The sequence below is a fragment of the Chiloscyllium plagiosum genome, unplaced genomic scaffold, assembly GCF_037043375.1.
Source record: "Chiloscyllium plagiosum isolate Xiang-an unplaced genomic scaffold, Cpla_swu_hap1 HiC_scaffold_29, whole genome shotgun sequence".
Classification (NCBI taxonomy): domain Eukaryota; kingdom Metazoa; phylum Chordata; class Chondrichthyes; order Orectolobiformes; family Hemiscylliidae; genus Chiloscyllium; species Chiloscyllium plagiosum.
Window position 1 is genome coordinate 21,455,181 of NW_028270167.1, and position 21,384 is coordinate 21,476,564.

Sequence of the window (21,384 nt, forward strand, 5' to 3'; positions counted from 1 at the left end):
TCCCATACCTCCTTACTTTCTGAATGAGTCTACCATGGGGAACTTTACCAAAAGCCTTGCTAAAGTCCATAAACACCACATTCATTGCTCGACTTTCATCAACGTGTTTTGTCACATGCTCAACCAATTCAATAAGGCTTGTGAGGCATGACCTGTCCCTCACAAACCCATGCTGAAAATGTGTTGCTGGAAAAGCGCAGTAGGTCAGGCAGCATCCAAGGAGCAGGAGAATCGACATTTCGGGCATGAGCCCTTCTTCAGGAATGAGGAGAGTGTGCCAAGCAGGCTAAGATAAAAGGTAGGGGGGAGGGAATTGGGGGAGGGGCGTTGGGAATGCGATAGGTGGAAGGAGGTTAAGGTGAGGGTGATAGGCCGGAGTGAGGGTGGGGGCAGAGAGGTCAGGAAGAAGATTGCAGGTTAGGAAGGTGGTGCTGTGTTCGAGGGTTGGGACTGAGACAAGGTGGGGGGAGGGGAACTAAGGAAACTGGAGACATCTGAGTTCATCCCTTGTGGTTGGAGGGTTCCTAGGCGGAAGATGAGGCGCTCTTCCTCCAGCCATCGTGTTGCTATGGTCTGGCGATGGAGGAGTCCAAGGACCTGCATGTCCTTGGTGGAGTGGGAGGAGGAGTTGAAGTGTTGAGCCACGGGGTGGTTGGGTTGGTTGGTCCGGGTGTCCCAGAGGTGTTCTCTGAAACGTTCCGCAAGTAGGAGGCCTGTCTCCCCAATATAGAGGAGGCCACATCGGGTGCAGCGGATGCAGTAAATAATGTGTGTGGAGGTGCGGTGAATTTGTGGCGGATATGGAAGGATCCCTTTGGGGCCTTGGAGGGAAGTAAGGGGGCGCAAGTTTTGCATTTCTTGCAGTTGCAGGGGCAGGTGCCGGGAGTGGAGGTTGGGTTGTTGGGGGATGTGGACCTGACAAGGGAGTCATAGAGGGAGTGGTCTTTTCGGAACGCTGATAGGGGAGGGGAGGAAAATATATCCCTGGTGGTGGGGTCCGTTTGGAGGTGGCGGAAATGTCGACATATAATATAATGTATATAGAGGTTGGTGGGGTGGTAGGTGAGGACCAGTGGGGTTCTGTCCTGGTGGGGATTGGAGGGGCGGGGCTCAAGGGCAGAGGAGCAGGAAGTGGAGGAGATGCGGTGGAGACCATCGTCGATCACATCTGGGGGGAAATTGCGGTCTTTGAAGAAGGAGAAACTTGAGCCAATTGTTGGCAATTTGGAACGTGGAATAATTATGAATGGAAAGAAAGTCAAGTATAATCGAGCAAGTTACATTTGAGAAATTTGGATGTACTTTTTATAAGAAAGACCAAACAAGAGAAATTTAGCAATGCTTGAAATTACACAGTAATAATGTTTGGTTATCTCTTTTAAAACTATTGCAAAAACATGCTTTGTTTTGCTTTATACTCTAGACAGTAAGATGTCTCCAGGGTTCCTGAATCAGTTATAATGGTAATTAATTGGACCACATTTAGAATATAAGAATAATAACAGGAGAAAAAAAATGACACAGTATCAAAATATATGGAAATGGGAATGATTCACCTTGGGTGTAGTTAAATGGAATATATCAAATAAAATCATAGTGTAGATAGAATTAGATAATTAACAATATTTTCTTGTTGATATGTGAGCCCCTGTGGGTTTTTTTCAAAAGAAAACTGAATTGGTTAATTTGGCCACCACCTCGAACACTGGACTAGGTTACACAGGCATCTCCAACGACCTCTGATGTTTCGAAAAGATCACCTGAAAGTCAAGAGTGCGTAGCAGTGATGATTGCTCCATCTGAAGTAACTAACATGCAGGAATGCATTGTGAAAATGCACTGAAGAATGGGCCTCAGACATGTACACCTACTTGACAAAATGATTACTGTGGCCTGGATGAGCACAAAGTTATAGCTTAAATGATAAAGCACTGACACATAATCCAGAGAAAATGACTTTTGGCACTGGTGAGAAGAAGGTAAAAATTGCAATTGGACACAGAGAGGGAAATATAATGAAGAAATATCCACAAGATGGGTAAAAATGAAGGAAGAGCTGGAGAATCGTTTAAGTCCATGCATAATCTGTCCCCAGTTATATATGAGTGAAAATGTGTTGCTGGAAAAGCGCAGCAGGTCAGGCATCATCCAAGGAGCAGGAGAACCGATGTTTCGGGCATAAGGCCTTCTTCAGGAATGAGGAAAGTATGTCCAGCAGGCTAAGAAAAAAGTTAGAGAGGAGGGACTTGGGGGAAGGAGGTTAAGGTGAGGGTGATAGGTCGGAGTGGGGGTGGGGGCGGAGAGGTCATGAAGAAGATTGCAGGTTAGGAAGGCGGTGCTGAGTTCGAGGGATTTGACTGAGACAAGGTGGGGGGAGGGGAAATGAGGAAACTGGAGAAATCTGAGTTCATCCCTTGTGGTTGGAGGGTTCCTAGGTGGAAGATGAGGCGCTCTTCCTCTAACTGTCGTGTTGCTATGATCTGGCGATGGAGGAGTCCAAGGTCCTGCATGTCCTTGGTGGAGTGGGAGGGAGAGTTGAAGTGTTGAGCCACGGGGTGGTTGGGTTGGTTGGTCCGGGTGTCCCAGAGGTGTTCTCTGAAACGTTCTGCAAGTAGGTGGCCTGTCTCCCCAATATAGAGGAGGCCACATCGGGTGAAGCAGATGCAATAAATGATGTGTGTGGAGGTGCAGGTGAATTTGTGGCAGATATGGAAGGATCCTTTGGGGCCTTGGAGGGAAGTAAGGGGGGAGGTGTGGGCGCAAGTTTTGCATTTCTTTTGGTTGCAGGGGAAGATGCCGGGAGTGGAGGTTGGGTTGGTGGGGGGGTGTGGATCTGACGAGGGAGTCACAGAGGGAGTGGTCTTTTCAGAATGCTGATAAGGGAGGGGAGGAAAATATATCCCTGGTGGTGGGGTCCCTTTGGAGGTGCGGAAATGAAGGCGGATGATACGCTGTATATGGAGGTTGGTGGGATGGTAGGTGAGGACCAGTGGGGTTCGGTCCTGGTGATCTCCAGCATCTGCAGTCCTCACTTTCTCCCCAGTTAAATATGAGCCAAACTTAAACTTCATCATATGTCTGGTCAGTTTGTAATTATTGAACAACATGTGCGTACTTATGTGAGGTCTTGATTAAGGAGTGGATACAGTTGTGGGATTAAAAACATATCTTCAAAACATGCCATTCAGAATTAATCATTAAAGGTTAATTGGACATGACAATGAGTAATTGAAAAAGAAAGTGGAAAAGGTGGCAACAAAGAGTTGGGAAACCAGGCATTATTACCTCAGTTAATGTCATAATATCTAGGCTAAGCACCTGAAGGGAGGAGTTGTTGCAGCTACTCATTCCTGAATGTGATAAAATGACAGCTTGTGATTTTTAAAAAAATTTACACAAAATGGTGAAAGAAAATTGTAGCTGATGCAGCATTTCATATAGGTCAAATCATGGCCTTTACAGACAGACAACAAAATATGTGAGGAGAAAGTGAGGTCTGCAGATGCTGGAGATCAAAGTTGAAACTTTATTGCTGGAACAGCACAGCAGGTCAGGCAGCATCCAGGGAACAGGAGATTCGACGTTTCGGGCACAGGCCCTTCTTCAGGAATCCTGAAGAAGGGCCTGTGCCCGAAACGTCGAATCTCCTGTTCCCTGGATGCTGCCTGACCTGCTGTGCTGTTCCAGCAATAAAGTTTCAACAAAATATGTGAGTCTTAGTAAGGTGGAGCTAGATTGCTGTCTGTAAGACTCTGATAAGGCAGCTCAGATGAAAATCAACTGATTTGAAATTTGCAATTTTTATATGAAATAGAAAAGGAAAGCTTGACTCACATTAAATGAAGCCTTTTAAATAATTATATTACGTATTAAAGTAGACACATGTACTTGTGCAAGAATAGTAGTTTTAATGTATTAGATACTGGAAATGTTGAATGGATTTATGTAGACAGTCAGCCTTGGATACAGCGAGTATAGAATAGAATCCTTACAGTATGGAAACAGGCCTCAACAACTCTTTGAAGAGCATCCCATTCTATCTCACCTACCCACCCCAACCTATCCCTGTAACCCTGTATTTCTGATGGCCAATCCACCTAACCTGCACATCCTTGGACTGCGGGAGGAAACGGGAGCACCCGATGAAACCCTCGCAAACACAGGGAGAATGTACACATTCCATACAGACAGTCAATCTAAGGATAGAATCAAACCTAGTCATTGCTGCTGTGAGGCAGCAGTGCTAATCTCCGAGACATTATGCTGTCATAGTTTTGATATACACCATTGAAGAATCTCAAAAAGGATACCAGCCAAAAGCTTGGCAAATGCCTGGGAAGGGACAAAATAGTCAGTGTTGGAATGTGGTCAGTTGAGTGTTTTGTGAGAACCCAAAGACAGGTGATAGGGGGACTGGCAAACATCACAGGATGGTGGAAGGAACTAGGGTTGGCCATGAAGTCGTCCATCATGGATGGGTATTCACAAGATCAAATGTGAAGGTCAGAAGGGAGCTGGCAAATGTTGATGTCAATGTTGCATGTAATCATTGCAATGCAAAATATATAAATATCCCATACTTTATTGGGAAAGATAGGATATCCGAGACACATCTCCCATGCTGTGAGGAAAGGAGCTCTGAATAAACATCAATTCGTGTTACTGAACACAGGGCTCAGACTTTTCTTTAAAATGCCTATCCACAGACCATAACAAACATAAGATATCAGAGCGGAAGTAGGCCATTCAGAACATTGAACATTGCTTCACCATTCAATGAGATCATGGCAGATTTTTCTCAACTCCGCTTAATTGCCTTTTCCCCATAACCCTTGATTCCCCTATTGACTAAAAATCTCTCTATCTCAGCCTTGGATATACTTATCAACCCAACTTCAACAGCCATCTGTGATAAAGAATTACAATGATTCACTTCCCTCTAAAAGAAGAAATTCTTTCTCATGTCTATCCTAACTGGGTGACCCCTTACTCTGAGGTTATGCTCAGAGGTGGGCAACCTTTTCATGTTGGAAGGCCGCATTATGTTAGTCATAATCTAATAAGGCCACATCCAAGAAACTTCAATTATATATTCTTCAAAATTCACATTTTTTTAATTGTGGCGGTCTGTCTGTGAGGATTATTTCATTGAATTTTCTTTTACTCTCTAGTATTTTAAATACATTCATTTTAAGATTAAAATAAAAATAATAATGGACAAAAAAAAACATATTAATAAAAAATAAAAGATTTGTTCTGCTAAATTTGGATTCATTCAAAAGGCCACACACAATGGCCTAGAAGGCCGCATGAGGCCTGAAGGCCGCAGGTTCCCCACCCCTGATCTAGACTCTCCCACAAGGGCAACCAAATTATCTGCAGCTACGCTATATGTTCCCCTAAGAATTTTGCTTGCTTTGATAAGAATTCCTCTCATTCTTCTAATTTTCAATGAGTACAGGCCTGACCCAATCAATCCCTCCATACCTGCTATCAATGTAGTGAACCCTCTTTGACTGTCTTCAATATTGATACCTTTGATAAGGAGCCCAAACCTCTTCACAGTATTCCAGCTATGGTGTAACCAGTGCCTTGTATTGCTTTACCAAAATCTCCATACTTTTATTCGCATGGAAATAAAGGCCAATATTCCAGCTGTCTCACGTATTACAAATATGAGTTTGATTTGTATCATCTAATAAAACAACCTTCCTGTTCTAACATCCTATCATTTCATATAACACATTGCTGTTATGCTGATGGTCTGTGACAAACTCTGAATATTGTATTTTGGGGAAATGATAGTGTTATTGGACAAGAGGCCTCGGAGATCCCAGCACCTGATGAAAATTAAATTCACTTAATAAATCTGAAATAACAAGCTAGTCTCAGTAATAACAACTGAGAAAACTGTAACTAATTGTTGTAAAAACCCAAAATGGTTCACTGATATCCTTTAGGGAAGGAAATCCGCCATCCCTATCTGGTCTAGCCTTCATATGACTTCAAATATAATAATATGGCAAACTCTTAACTGCCCTCTGAAAAGGACTCAAAGCTGCTCAGTCCATGGGCAGTTCTGGAGAAACAACAACTGCTGGCTTTTTCAGCAACATCCACATCCGATGAAAGAAGACAAAGCTCAATTTAGCATCTTTAGCTTTACCCTAGTTGTAGCGACTATGGTTTTGCACAGTCTTAAACAATATCCTGTTTGACAGCTATTCTCTGGATCAGTAAAATTTGCATTAAAGTATCAGCTGTCAATAACTGCAGCTCATTTTATTCCAATAATACGCTTTCTTCATAAAAACACATGACAAAACATTTGCAACTTAAATACGTATTGCAGTGTTTGCAAGAAATTTTCACTTGCCTCGATACAGTGCATTCCATTAAATACAATTTTAATAGTTTTACAACATTTATTCTATGTCAGGTATACAGCCTGAGTCCAAAAGCATTTCAAACTGAAAAGTGCAGAAGTAATTGAGATACCACATGGTGCACATTGAGATGTTTCAATACAGTTCAGTTTTTTTGATTCACAATGTATATTGTAAGGCACATAGCCTGAATGGTTCCATAGTTTCCAAAATTTCAGTGCACTATAGCTGAAAGGCCACATACAGTGACATTTCCCAATTGCACCCAAGCAGCAGCTGGCCTAACCTTTAATGCACCCTCCAGCATGTAGTCTGAGACTTTGGAATGTACTAGTCTGTAACTCTCGGTCAAGAATAACTCTTTGTACTGGAAGACCAACAGTATTTGAACAACAAGGAGTGCATTTCATAGATGAGATGATTGTCCAGGCATAGTTGATGTTTGTCTCAGTATGCATCCCTGACAACAGAACACAGAGTCCAGCATCATGGAATTGCTGGAGTGGAAACATAACAAGTATAGGATTGCATCTGTATGATGTGGCAAATAACTTCGCACACAAATAGCATTCCATTACGACCTTCTATCAATCTGGAATTATGGTGCACAATCTCAGCTGAAACTACATCACTTTAGGCAGGCCACAGAGAGAGGTTCAGGAGCAAAGAAAAACAGCAGGTTTGTCAAAATCTTATTGAAGTTCAATCCTTTGCAAACTTGCAGCATAACACTGTCAACCTGGAACAATTTCATAATGTTGCAATGGAATTTAAACATAACAACTTCCTGCACTTTTAAAATGGTTCTTGGGTGGAGTCCGCAATGAATTAATCTGAAGCATCTTTCTTTCATTCCAGAAAGTCCACACCTTGAGGTTATGTACATAGTATGTCACAGATCCACGCAATCTAATGCAATCTTTGAACTGGTTGACAATAGTACCAGACAATTATCTTGTCCTGGTACATTCTCAACGTTCTTCCTGTGTTCTATTGCAGAAAATAATCTTTGAAGGAAATATTGCTCAGCCTTTTGGCATGGTATATGTGTAGTTTCTGTTCTTATCAGTTTAATATCTGATATCTCCCAAATATGGGAGTGTTTGTATTAAATTGATTTTTGGAGCAGGGAGATGGATTAGTGGCTTGCTCTGTCCTCTCCGTGTATCAACCTGTTAGGACAGTGTTTTGGGGCAGCACAGTGGCTCTGTAGTTGACACTGCTACCTCATAGCACCAGCATCCCAGATTTAATTCCAGCCTCAGGCGACTGTCTGTGTGGAGTTTGCACATTCTCCCCATGTCTGTGTGGGTTTCCTCCGGATGCTCCGGTTTCCTCCCACAGTCCAAAGATGTGCAGGTCAGGTGAATTGGCCATGCTAAATTGCCCGTAGTGTTAAATGCATTAGTCAGAGGGAAATGGATCTGGGTGGGTTACTTCGGAGGGTCGGTGTGGACTGGTTGGGCCAAAGGGCTTGTTTCCACACTGTCGGGAATCTAGTCTAATCTGATTGAGCAGATGAATCAATGTGCAATGAGTTTATGAAAAATCCCAAGGGGAGAAGCAAGGAGTTTTTATTTGAATTGTGATTACATCAGAGAGGAGAAAAAAACTCTTGGAAACAAAACATTTTGGTCATACTGGAGATCCATTTTAAGGATAGCAGATGAGTTGGATCAGTTGGCATCATTTGCAAGTTTTGGTGCCTTCTCATTCTGGGGGGAGGTGATCTGCAATTTGAAAATGATTTCATAGTAATTTTCAAAAAATAACTGAATATAGACTGAGATAGCAAATATTTGTTGGGGCTATTAAGAAAGAACAAAGATGTGGAATGAATTGGAAAACCCTTTTAAAGAGCCAGAACAAACGCGATGGGCTGAATGGCCTCCTCTTGTGCTATGATTCCAAGGGCAACATTTAAAATACGATCATTGAACTACTGAAGGTGTCAGGGTTTGGGAGGGGTCATTGGTGTTGCTGCAAAATTCATGAGATTTAGCACCTTTCAGACTTTGTTGCTGAAATTTTCTTAAGGGATTTCAAGGGAATTAGAAAGGTTTTGCTTCAAGAAAGTTGACATTTCATGCATAACCTAGGGACTTTAGTTACATGTTAACAGATTGGGTTTTGGTCTGAAGGGCAGAAGGAGGCAGTGTTACATGAGAGGAGGTGTTACATGCACTATTGTGAAATCAGGAAGAAAGCATGCTGCATAATGTCACCGGACCATAATGTTCCAAACTACAGGCTGGATGCCTTTTGAGTGGCACTCCTACTTCGGGTCAAAACTACATGTCGAAGCTCTTGTATTCAAGGGGTGAGAGTGCCCAGCTTGTTCCTGCTCTCTCCATCTCACAGGCAATACTCAGAATCCCTAGTGTGGAAACAGGTGCACACCAAACCTCTGAGGAACATCCCACCTAGACACAATCCCTATGCTATCCCTGTAACACTGCATTTCCCATGGCTAAAATATACCTAGCCTACACATCACTAGACACTATGGGCAATTTAGCATGGCCATTCCACCCAACCTACACATCTTTAGACTGAGGGAAGAAACCTAGAGCACCCAGAGGAAACCCACACAGACACGGGGAGAAAGTGCAAACTCCACACAAACAGTCACCCAAGGATGGAATCAAACCTGGGTCCGTGGCATTGTGAGGCAGCAGTGCTAACCAATGAACCATCAAGCCACCCACATGCAAGGCAAAGACATCTATCTTTTAGATTCATCCCTTTTTACCTCCTTTTGTTGAGGTCCAGGAAAATTGATATTGATGTAAATATTGAATTTTTTTTTAAATGAATGCATGCAGCCTCATTATAATATGTAAATGACCAAAACATTTCCTATGAGCAGATGTAATCAAGTCTTTCCCATCTCCATTCAAACCAAAGGCAGATTTAAGTTTCAGGTTCGGATTCAGTTTTTCTTGCATATTATCATCTGACAACATACCAGCCCCATTTGACCTGTACCTGGGAGTCGGGATTCAGTCCTATATTCCGAACGTGGTGGAAGGAATGGGGAGAGTTCTGAGGATGGTCAAACCAGATTCAAAATGTTAACTCTGTTTCTTTTTCCACAGATGCTTCCATATCTGTTGAGTTTCTTCAGCATTCTCCGTGCATGTTTGGGAGGAAAAGAAGTTCAGTTCAGAGCTTGGATGAACTGTGAACTGTAAACTATGAAGAAGACATTACAGAACACCTCAAGGAGATAGTCAAGTTGATGTAGTGGGATGACAATCATAGAATAAAATCATAGAATCCACACAGGATAAAAACAGGCTTTTTAGCCCATCAAATCGACATCAACTCTTTGAACAGTATCCCCCCCAGACATACCTCCTACTCTTTCCCTGTAACTCTGGATTTTCCCATGGGTAATCCACCTAACCTGCACATCTTTGGACTGTGGGAGGAAACCCACCTGACACAGGGAGAATGTGCAAACTCTACACAGTCGCCAGATGGTGGAATCAAATCCACCGATTTGATGTATTTTGATGTATTTTGATCAGGAAAACAGTGAACAACAATTTAAAATAGAGAAACAATTATAATTTGGGGTAGAGTCAGGGTGCAAGAGCAAAAAGATCTGGCTGTATATGTTCACAGGTCATTAAAAGTGGTAGGTCAGGGAGAGAGAGCAATAAGCAAAACAGACAGTATCCTCAGCGTTATTTAATAGAGATACAGAATACAAGAGCAAGGAGGTGATATTGAACTTGCATCGCACACTTGTTCCATCTCAGCTAGAGTACTGGATATGGTTCTAAGCACCACATTATAGGAAAGAAGGAAACACAATAGAGGGAGTGCAGAGAGATTTATGAGAATGTTCAAAGGATGAGAACTTCAGTGATAAGGACAGATTAAAGAAGTTGGAACAGTTGTCCTTGGAGAGAACAAATCTGAGAGGAGATCTCAAAGAGGTTTCAAAAGGAAGAACGGGCTGAACAGAGTAGATAGAGAGCTCCTGTTTATAAAAAAAGACAACATAGATTTAAAGTCATGATTCAGAGATGCCGGTGTTGGACTGGGGTGTACAAAGTTAAAAATCACACAACACCAGGTTATAGTCCAACAGGTTTAATTGGAAGCACACTAGCTTTCGGAGTGATGCTCCTTCATCAGGTGATTGTGGAGGGCTCAATCGTAATACAGAATTTATAGCAAAAATTTGCAGTGTGATGTAACTGAAATTATACATTGAAGAATTGATTGTCTGTTAAGCCTTTCATCTGTTAGAATACAGTGATAGTTTCACTTCTTTCATGTGTAAATCACAAACCCTTTTTTTTTAAAAGTTGCATTCTCAGGTTAGCTGTTAACAATGGTGATAGCTAGACAATATGTTGAAGGTGTTAGCCCCCTGTGTTCTCTGTCTGTGACCTGATGTTTAGATTGATTCCAATCTAAAAAGTGAGATAACAGAGTTTTACATAAATTCATGCAGTTTTTGAGCTCAGAGTTCTACATGAATGTATGTGGTTTTTGAGCAAAGTGCAATGTAACTCAGAAAGTACCAAAAAAATTCACCACACAAAATATATGTGTGCATGTGGGTCTTTGTCTGTCTGTCTGTGTGTCTGTCTGGGGTGGGGGTTGTGAGTGTGAGAAAGTGTGTGTGTGTGTGTAGTGAGTAGTGTCTTAAGTCTGTGAGGGGGTGCATGTGTGGGAGTCTGTGTGTCTATAAGGGTGTATGTGGGTGTCTGTGTGCGCGTCTGTGTGTATCTGTGTCCGTGTGTATGTGAGAGTGTGTGTGTGTAGGAATATCTGTGTGTGTGTGTAGTGCAATGGTGATCACCTGTAATGTGACATGAACCCAAGGTCCCGGTTGAGGCCCTCCCTATGGGTACCGAACTCTGTTATCTCACTTTTTAGATTGGAATCAATCTAAACATCAGGTCATAGACAGAGAACACAGGGGGCTAACACCTTCAACATATTGTCTAGCTATCACCATTGTTAACAGCTAACCCGAGAATGCAACTTCTTAAAAAAAGGGTTTTGTGATTTACACATGAAAGAAGTGAAACTATCACTGTATTCTAACAGATGAAAGGCTTAATAGACAATCAATTCTTCAATGTATAATTTCAGTTACATCACACTGCAAATTTTTGCTATAAATTCTGTGTTACGATCGAGCCCTCCACAATCACCTGATGAAGGAGCGTCGCTCCGAAAGTTAGTGTGCTTCCAATTAAACCTGTTGGACTATAACCTGGTGTTGTGTGATTTTTAACTAGATTTAAAGTGACCTGCTAAAGTAGCTAAAGTGAAGGGAGGAAAAACTTTTTACATTCAGTGAATAGTTAGGGTATGGAATGCACTGCATCTGCAGTCCTCACTTTCGCTCTATGGAATGCATTACATTGCCTGAAAGTGCAGTGAAGGCTAGTTCAATTGAATCATTTAAGAGGGCTGTGGATGAGGATTTGAATAAATATAAAGTGCAAGGATAAGGAGGATAAACCAAGAGATTGGCATTAGGTAATGATACTCAATTAATGATTCGGAGCAGCATGATTTACCGAGTGGCCTCTTTCTGTGTCATAACACTTCTGTGATTCTGAGATATAACTTATGATTCCAACAAGTAAAATAGCACAAACAACTTTCATGATGGTATTCAGTTACTTGTGTGCCATCAAGATAAAAGTGCAAGTGGTCTGTTGAAGAATGTCTTTGATCTCATTGGAAACTGAGAATGACCATATTGACACATTATTCATGTATAGCTCTCCAGTAGTTAAGAAATCATACAATATGCAGTAACAAGAAGTACTGCAGTAAATATTTTATAATTAAACGTGGTTTACAAGGTGTGCAAGTTATGGTACAGATGTCACTGAAAGTTCCAGTAACTGCATACAACAGATTGCTCAAGATGTGCGCAACAGCAATGATACAGCATAATTTAATCACTCAATCAGTTTTTGGATATCACGTTATCACATCTTGCTGAGGCTGCATTTACTCTTGACAGGGATAAAATTAGAACAATCTTGCAGATTTCCCATGTTATGCAAGGGCTTCGTTTATGATTGTGCTGTTTAGATGATAACATGGCTTTTAACATCACAGCTCAAGTATATCCTGTGGGACTGAACTAAAATGTAGAGTCAATTAGAGACTAATTAATATTGCTATTGGAAATTTCTACAATGATTGTTAAAGGGCTGAATACATCTCTCTGACTCACACACACATGAGTGTTTTTTCAAAAACATCTACATGCATTTTAATCCAATAAAGCTTTTGGGAAGTTTTCCTTAGTTAAAAGAAAATCTATTAAGAGACGCTACTCAGTCAAAAGCTGCAAGAACTAAAGAAAATGATTTCATTGATTACTCACAGTTCATTGACTAAATGGTACTGATTAATTGATCCTGACAAATGCTTTGTACTACACTTGTTAAAATTAGACAAGCATAATGCGAAGTCATAGCTTTCAAAACAAACTCAAAATATTTTAGCCAAGGATTTGGGGACAGGCTGAGACCTTCAAGTAAACACAGTCAAAGACATCAAATGAATCAAGGCAATTTTATTGCAAAATATAAAGTCTTTTCTTTTAAAAACTTTTTAATCTAAACTCCTTCATGGAAAGTTCAGCAAAGGGAAGAAATGAGTTTTCAGAAGGTACATTGAGCCATTTTGCAATCGTAGTGAATAATCTTTACAATGCTACAGTGATGATTGAGTGGAGGCAAAGTCTATCAAAAACTTTGACAAACAATTTAAATGTGTCAAATGCCTGGCTGCAGTAAATGAAATTAGGTAGACCTGATGAGGTAGCAAGCAATCCTGAAATTAACCTTAACCCTCAGCCAGCCAGCGATGATAAAATCCCATGAATGATTTTTAAAAATACTTTAAACTTAACAGGGTTCAGACAAGATTTATAAGGAGGGTTGGTGAGTTTGAGGTATAGGAAAAGCTGAATAGGCTGGGGCTGATTTCCTTGGAACAGTGGAGGCTGAGAGGTGACCTTAGAGAGGTTGATAAAATCATGAGGGACATGGATAGGGTAAATAGGCTCTTTTCCCTGGAGTGGGGTAAGTACAGAACCAGGGGGCATAGTTTTAGGGTAAGAGAGGAAAGGTTTAAAAAGGACCTAAGAGGCAATTTTTTCATGCAGAAGGTGGTGTGTGCATGGAATGTACTGCCAGAGGAAGTGGTGGAGGCTGGTACAATTGCAACATTTAAAAGGCATCTAGATGGTTCTATGAATAGGAAAGGTTTAGAGGGATATGAACCAAGTGCTGTCAAATGGGACTAGATTAGTTTAGGATATTTGGTCGGCATGGACGATTTGGACCGAAGGGTCTGTTTCCATGCTGCACATTTCTATGACTCTGTGACTCTACGACACAGTCACTGCTATTTCCCCCATTCTACACGGAGTAGCATTCAACGTCCCTGGATTAGTGCTCTGGAAATACAGTATAATTCTCATCTCCATTTTACCTTGCTTGCACCAATTCATTGGGAATGTCAGGACAGGATGAACACATTTCTGGTTGTAAAGAGTTGTACCAGCGAACTCCCGCCTTAAGAGAAGAGAGTTTTGTTCCACAGAATTAAAACTGGATTTCAAGATCATTTTTACATGCTGCATCTATTAAGTGGATGTGAGCAAAAATCTTCCCACCACTTAATCCTTTGCATTGTGCTTGAAGAACCCCCAACTCTTCAATCTCCATTGCATCCCCTCATTGCCTCTTCCAGTCATGCTGAGAACAGCATACTATGATTATGCAGCACACTCTGAGTCAACATTGAGAACGTTTGCCACTTTAAAATGTCTTTTAAAATCCTAAGATCTCTTCTTAGTCTTTAGTTAGATATACTCCATAGCAATTATAATTAAATTCCTCCCTCCCTTTTGTCCCTTGTTTGACAAGGGTTTCTGAGGTGTTATTTGTGTCTTCTATAGTGAAGATAGGCACGTGGAATTGAATCTTAAAGGAAATCAGCAAAGTGTCACATTTGATGAGTTTTATGGATGGTTTTTCTCTACAAGGCCAAGTAAGTTTACTCAAGCTACCGTTCCCAAACTCACCTTTTTAACCATGCAATTTGTACCCACGGTACCACATTCATCCTATTCTCCCACTCACATAAGGAGAAGTTCTCACCACTGCCAGGATATCCTGGGATCCATGGCATTAACCACATCATTGAGCTCCAGCCATCCACCCAGACCAATATTGGCAGTCTAGAGTTGTCTTTCATTGCACTAGGTGGAACAGCAAGTGGTAGTGCACGTCTATCAAGGCACAGAGGTGGCACCACTGACACTTGCTTGCTCATACAACTGCATGTTCTTACACCTATCACTGTTTAAGCAGCGAATCACAGAGCTTACCTGTTCTTAGCCACAGTCATCTTATAACCCCAGGTCTTTCTCCAATGCCCTCTGTAGTCCAGTACCTTCTCATTGTCCAAAACACAGAAAAGCTTTCAAAAACTTCAAAGCTCCAGTTTCATTCACCAATAGCATAAAGGTAGAAAACAAACAAACAGAAGCTGTTTCTGCCTCTTGGAACCAAAATGGATTTCTTGCCTTTTGAGCACCAACAAATTCATAACCAACAAATGAATGATCACTTTAGCCTGCTTTCGGTGATTGAAACTAAATGCAAAGTAAGACCAGCATGTAGTGCTTGACACCTTTGCACTCCATCATGCTGAGGGTGATGTCCATACTACTCAATATCTTCATCTTCCTCCTCAGAAAAATGCTGTCCCCCTGCTCTTCAATCTCCATTGCATCCCCTCATTGCCTCTTCCAGTCATGCTGAGGACAGCATACTATGATTATGCAGCACATTCTGTTCAGACTGTACTGTAAAGCCCCAAGACTAATCCAGAGACCTCATCTTCAGGGACGTCTAAAGTTTTCTCCATGGTGGTCCTGGTTGAAGAACGGGGTACATTATACCCACAGTCAGATTCATGGAGTTGCATAACAGAGTCTTCAGCCATGATTGCAGAGGGTGGCCATTGTCTCCCAATGAGCATCCTTGTAGGATACATAGCCCCTCAACTTTAACAGGGACATGAGAGTTCTAAAGGATAGAGGCAGCATGGGAGCTCCCAGAGTACCTCGTGCAGATTTCCAAGAAGTAGTACTAATGATCACAGATGATTTGTACAAGGGTGGAATGGAATATTTCTATTGATGAATTCAGCTGCGTTATGGTTTGGCCCTTTCAGCAATATGATTGTACAATCTATCATACCCTCCACCTGGGAAAAGCCAGCTATGTTGTTAAAGCTCACTGCCTGAGTGGCAGCATTGACCTCTTCATGGGGAAATGAGATGAAGCAATATGATCTGGAACAAATCGCATAGGTAACAGCCTTGGATACATTGGCTGGTGAATATGGAAGGCAATATAGGTCATGCTTGGCATAGTGGATCACAGACTCAGCCTGGTAATCAAGCCCTAAACTCTCATATTTCGCTCTCCCTGGCACTCCCTGGACAACCTACGCCTTCAGACTCCCCACATATTCTGAGACATGACCTGAAATTACAATTGCAAATCTCATCCTTACCACACCCGAGTCCTGCAAATATAGTTTAGCCCTCCAACTATCACGTAAGCAAACATTACTATGTTCTTAGTGATGACCAATAACATCCTCCACACTGCAGTATCCCATATCCTCCCTTGCAGGATCATATCCTCATGTTATATGTTAATCTACGACTCCCCCAAACTTTCCCATCCTTATCCCCTCTGCATCCCTAGTTGCTGCCTTCAATCCTCAGCATTAAGTTCCCTCACTTCTCTAGCTTGGCAAAATCTTGTGAGAATGCCCCTTGGCTTTCATAACACTCACCTCAAGGCCTGACCATGGCCCAACTCCCTGACCAACTTGCCTTGATTGAAAACTCACCAAATCCCGACTGTGCTCAATACAGCTCCCCGACTGACAATCTGAGAATCCACCATGGCCCACTCCCTGTATCATGGTGGGACGCATCTCCTGAATATGACCACACCAAGCTAATGACTGACAATGCACAAACCCCTAGATTGTGATCGCACAATGCCCTTGACTGACTGTACCAAGAGTAACATACAGATGACTTCCATCTGTCTTCATTGACTTGACTGAGAGCTACTCCCCTTCAGCATTACTGGGTGATTACACATGCAGTGTGTTTGTGACCTAGCCTGCTGATCAGGTTTGTTTGACATTGACATTGCAGAGTGCTGTAGAATAACATACAGATGACTGCTGACAACTCGAACCAGCTTTCTGGTTTTATGTCTGCGCTAAACTGCAAGGCAGCACAGAAGTACTATGAGACTTTAAGATGCAAATGAGGGGCAAAGTCCCAAAAAAGCAATGCAGGAATGATGTGAGCACTGAATAGGGTATGAAGATAGCAAGTAACATTCTCCGGTCCAAACCATTAGCTAGGTGCATTTCCCTGCATAGAAAGTGACCTTGCAAAGAAAGGTGCTAGTGCAATCCATAATGCAGCAGTGGCAGCAAACTGTAAATGGAATCAAGATACATCATAATGGAAGTGATGAGGCTGGTATGTATCAGATGTCAAGGCCTATAGAATGTGCCCTGAAATGATGATGCCAGTTCTAAGATAGAGGTCTGGAGAACCAAGCAGTAAGTGTGTCACCAGGTAACTGTTCTGAAATTCATGTCATGATTATTGCCATCTAGTTTCAATCAGTCAGGTAGGAGAATGGGAAAGTCTATATAAATAAAGTTAAATTAAGTAAAAACATAGTAATGTCTGCTTAAAATTACAAATAAGCCTCTCTCTGTTCACGAGCAAGTGCCCTGCCTCAATGTTCAACATTTGGTTGAAAGGTGGGACATTTTGTCTTCAAAATCTCAATGACAATCTCATTCAATTTTCATAACTTCCTCACTGTGGTCCAAATCATACAAGAGCTCGGAAGATTCCATCCAAAATATCCATTCAAGTCTGCCATTGTTTTCATACCTTGCATTATCCAGTCCCTCTTCATTCTCTAGAAGACCAGTCTCAATTTGGTTAATCTTTTCTCTTTTAAATAGTTGTAGAAAACTTTTTTGCTTAAATACTTCTAACACCTAGCCAAGCTGTTCCAGTGCAAGTGCAACACTGGCATCTATCCGATAATAGAGAAAAATGCTCAGGTACACTCTGAACCCAAAAATCAGGACAAAACCAACTGCTCCAATTGTCTATTTGTGGTTATTAGTAAAGTAATGGGAAGAGGCATCAATTGTGTTATCAAGCAGCACTTGCATATCAATAACCTTCTCATCGAGTCATGGAGGTCTAAAATGCAGAAAAAAGCCTCTATGGCCCATCGAGTCTGTTCTGGTCAAAAACAAGCAGCTTTTTGCTCTCGTTTTTTATCTCTTGGCCCATAGCCATGTGTGCCTTGACATCACCAGTGCACATGTAAATACTTCCTAAATGTTATGAGGTATCTGTCTCCATCACAGATTGAGACAGTGAATTCCACCCTCTGGTGAAAACATTTATCTTTACACCCCCTCTAAAGCTCCTGCCCCTTACCTTAAATCTGTTGCCCCCCCCCACCCCCCGTCATTGATCCTCCCATCATTGATGATTACACAACATTCAACATCATTCATGATGCCTCAGATACTGAAATATTCCATAGCCATGTGCAGCAAGACCTTGACAACATGCAGGCTTGGGCTAAGAAATGTCAAGTAACAATCATGGCATTCAAATGCTAGTCAATGACCATCCCCAACAAGAGAGAAGCTAACTATCTTCCTTTGATGTTTAATGTTTTTTTTCATATCATTGATTCCCTCAATATGAACAACCTGGATTTACTTTTGACTTGAAACTGAACTGGACTAGCCCATAAAAATGCTGCAGCTACAAGAGTAGGTCAAGGGCTCGGAATCCTGCAGTGCGTCACCTCCTGATATCCTGAAGCCTAGCCTATCCATCATCTACAATGTACAGTCAGAAGTCTGACTGGACAGTTGCCATTTACATGCATGAGTGCAGCACCAATGACACCATCAACACACTTGGGTGGTTTATCTGCAACACTTTCAACACTCACCCCTGCAGCACCGACGCACAATGTCAGCAGTGTTATCATCTACAATGCACATTGCAGCAACTCAACTAGGCAGCACCTTCCAAATTCATGACCTCTACCATGTAGAAAGACAAGGGTAGCAGATACATAGAAAAAAATTCTCAAATGCTGACCTAATCAGTGATACCCACATTTTGTGATTGAATAAGCAAGGTTAAAATCACCCATGACTATTGCACTTGCATTCCATTTGCTGTGAATGCTGTGCAGATTAAAATAAAGAGCATTTAGTTCTATCTTTGCTACTTTTGCAAACTCTAGCTTATCTGCTCACACTATCGAATGTCCCTTCCTGCTGTTTTAGATCAGACCAGACCATCCTCAAAATGTATTAAGAAGATAGCCGAGATTCTAACTTTTTCTTTTTTGAAGATAAATGGAAGGCGTTGCATTCCAAATGCAATTTGAATGGTCAAATTAACCAACTTTAAGCAAAACACCCTTTACTTTTAGCTGAAAAATGTGTTGCTGGAAAAGCGCAGCAGGTCAGGCAGCATCAAAGGAGCAGGAGAATCGACGTTTCGGGCATAAGCCCTTCTTCAGGAATGAGGAGGGTGCGCCAAGCAGGCTAAGATAAAAGATAGGGAGGAGGGACTTGGGGGAGGTGCGTTGGGAATGCAATAGGTGGAAGGAGGTTAAGGTGAAGGTGATAGGCCAGAGAGGGGGTGGGGGCAGAGAGGTCAGGAAGAAGATTGCAGGTCAAGAAGGCGGTGCTGAGTTCGAGGATCGGGACTGAGAAAAGGTGGGGGGAGGGGAAATGCGGAAGCTGGAGAAATCTGCATTCATCCCTTGTGGTTGGAGGGTTCCGAGGCGGAAGATGAGGCGCTCTTCCTCTAGGCATCATGTTGCCATGGTCTGGCGATGGAGGAGGCCAAGGACCTGCATGTCCTTGGCGGAGTGGGAGGGTTTACTGCATCCGCTGCACCCCATGTGGCCTCCCATACATTGGGGAGACAGGCTGCCTACTTGAGGAACGTTTCAGAGAACACCTCTGGGACACCCGCACCAACCAACCCAACCGCCCCGTGGCTGAACACTTTAACTCCCCCTCCCACTCTGCCAATTTCAAACTGATTTCAAAACCAAATAACAAAAATATAATCCAATTTTAAACTTTTCAGAAGTAAGTATATGTGTGAAAGTGAAAACTAAATATTGGCGTTCTCAGGAAGGGTCATTCGACCTGAAACATTAACTCTAATTTCTTTCCATAGATGCTGCCAGACCTGCTAAGCTTTTCTAGCAATTTTCAATTTTGTTTCTGATTCACAGCAACTACAATTTTTCTGGTTTCTAACTAAATATTGGATATTGGTTATTGTACTTCATATCTCTTTACGAATCCATGCGTTGTCAAGAGAGGGCCAGAGGGTTGAAAATTGACAAAGAAGGGAGAATAAAGGATAGTTTAGAAAAGGCGCCAACTTTATATTTAAACACATCAACTCATGTCTTCTTGAGAATTACAGCAAAACAGTCAGAGGAATGTATTGAGAACAAACAAAAGATAAGGACACGGAACACACACTGAAACAAAATCATTGTCATAAACAACGTGACAGAACCGTCTTTTAAGAACGTACATAATCCTTTCTCGTAGAACCAGCTCCTGACAAAAATTCCTGTCTGTGTGGAGAATTGAAAATGTCATGAGATAAAGATTGTACCTTTTTGTGCGTGTTTGCTGTCAGTGAGAATGACTCAGGAGTATTCAAGTGTTTGCATAAAGTTTCTCTTGAGGGCTCATTAAAACGTGTGAGGTGGGGAACACAATAGGTTTATTGTCCCCATAGATGGCTTCAACCTAGCAACCATTGACATAAACTAATGTGTGTGGATCGTAAAAATTTGGCTATTTTCTAAATATAGACTCCTAAAATAAATAGTGTAGATCTAAATATTTTAATACTTTCATTTATTGTTTGTGAATCTTTTTGGTTAACTCTGCATGGTAACAGACGTTCCTTTTATTTTGTTCAAGTTGCTATGATGGAGCTGGAGGAATGCCCTGTTGTTCGAGTTTTACCACACCATGGATTACAATGTAATATAAAATTATGTTTTTCCAGTTACTGACTTGGCCAATTAGTATATCTTATCCATATCAGGTATTAAATCAAAAGGTCTACCAACCAAGTTTCTTAATAATCACAATTATTTGTTTATTATCAAAAAAAGGCTTGTTAAATGAAGATGCAATAAGTTTTTAGCATACACAACCAGCAATTTAGAAGTATAAATGTACTTCCTCTAAATATCCCAAAAACATATGCAAGCATGATACACTTCAGGAAAATAAAAATGCAATTCTCTGCAGGGATTGTTCTTCTGAAACAAGAACAGTTGAAGGCAAAAGGATAAAGTGTAAAATGCCATGAGGTCTGTTGTTCTGATGTCTGGTATATGTCAACAAGACACTAATCACACAAAACTTCTTCTGAAATCTTTGCAGATTGCTAAGGAATAGAATAAAATAGCCTTTATTGTGGCATATACTCAATGGGTGTAGTGAAATGTTTATACAGTTACCGTGCTGACTTAGACACAAAATGTACCTAGGCACAGTTTGTTTAGTTACTAGCTCTTAGACAACAGAGAGATAAAATGTGATCAACAATGCCCTCCTGTGCATCTCCTCCACTTCCCGCACCTCCACCCTTGTACCCCACCCCTCCAACCGCAAAAAGGATAGAACCCCCTAGTCCTCACCTTCCACCCCAAGGATCTCTGGAGACAGCACATTATCCTCCACCATTTCCGCCACCTACAGTCAGACCCCAAAGACGTTTTTTCCTCCCCATCTCTACCAGCATTCCATAGAGACCATTCCCTCTGTGACTCTCTCGTTAGGTCCA

At 41.6% G+C, this 21,384-nt stretch overlaps 1 long non-coding RNA gene and 1 other non-coding gene across 2 annotated transcripts in view; one reads left to right on the forward strand and one right to left on the reverse strand.

Moving 5' to 3' along the window:
* LOC148142265 (uncharacterized) overlaps window positions 1-21,384 on the reverse strand; it is a 164,588-nt gene that overhangs the window by 18,364 nt on the left and 124,840 nt on the right. The window lies entirely within an intron of this gene.
* Window positions 7,404-7,588, forward strand: LOC122540794 (U2 spliceosomal RNA). The gene has a single exon (XR_006309412.2). It is a non-coding gene; the product is annotated as a U2 spliceosomal RNA (small nuclear RNA).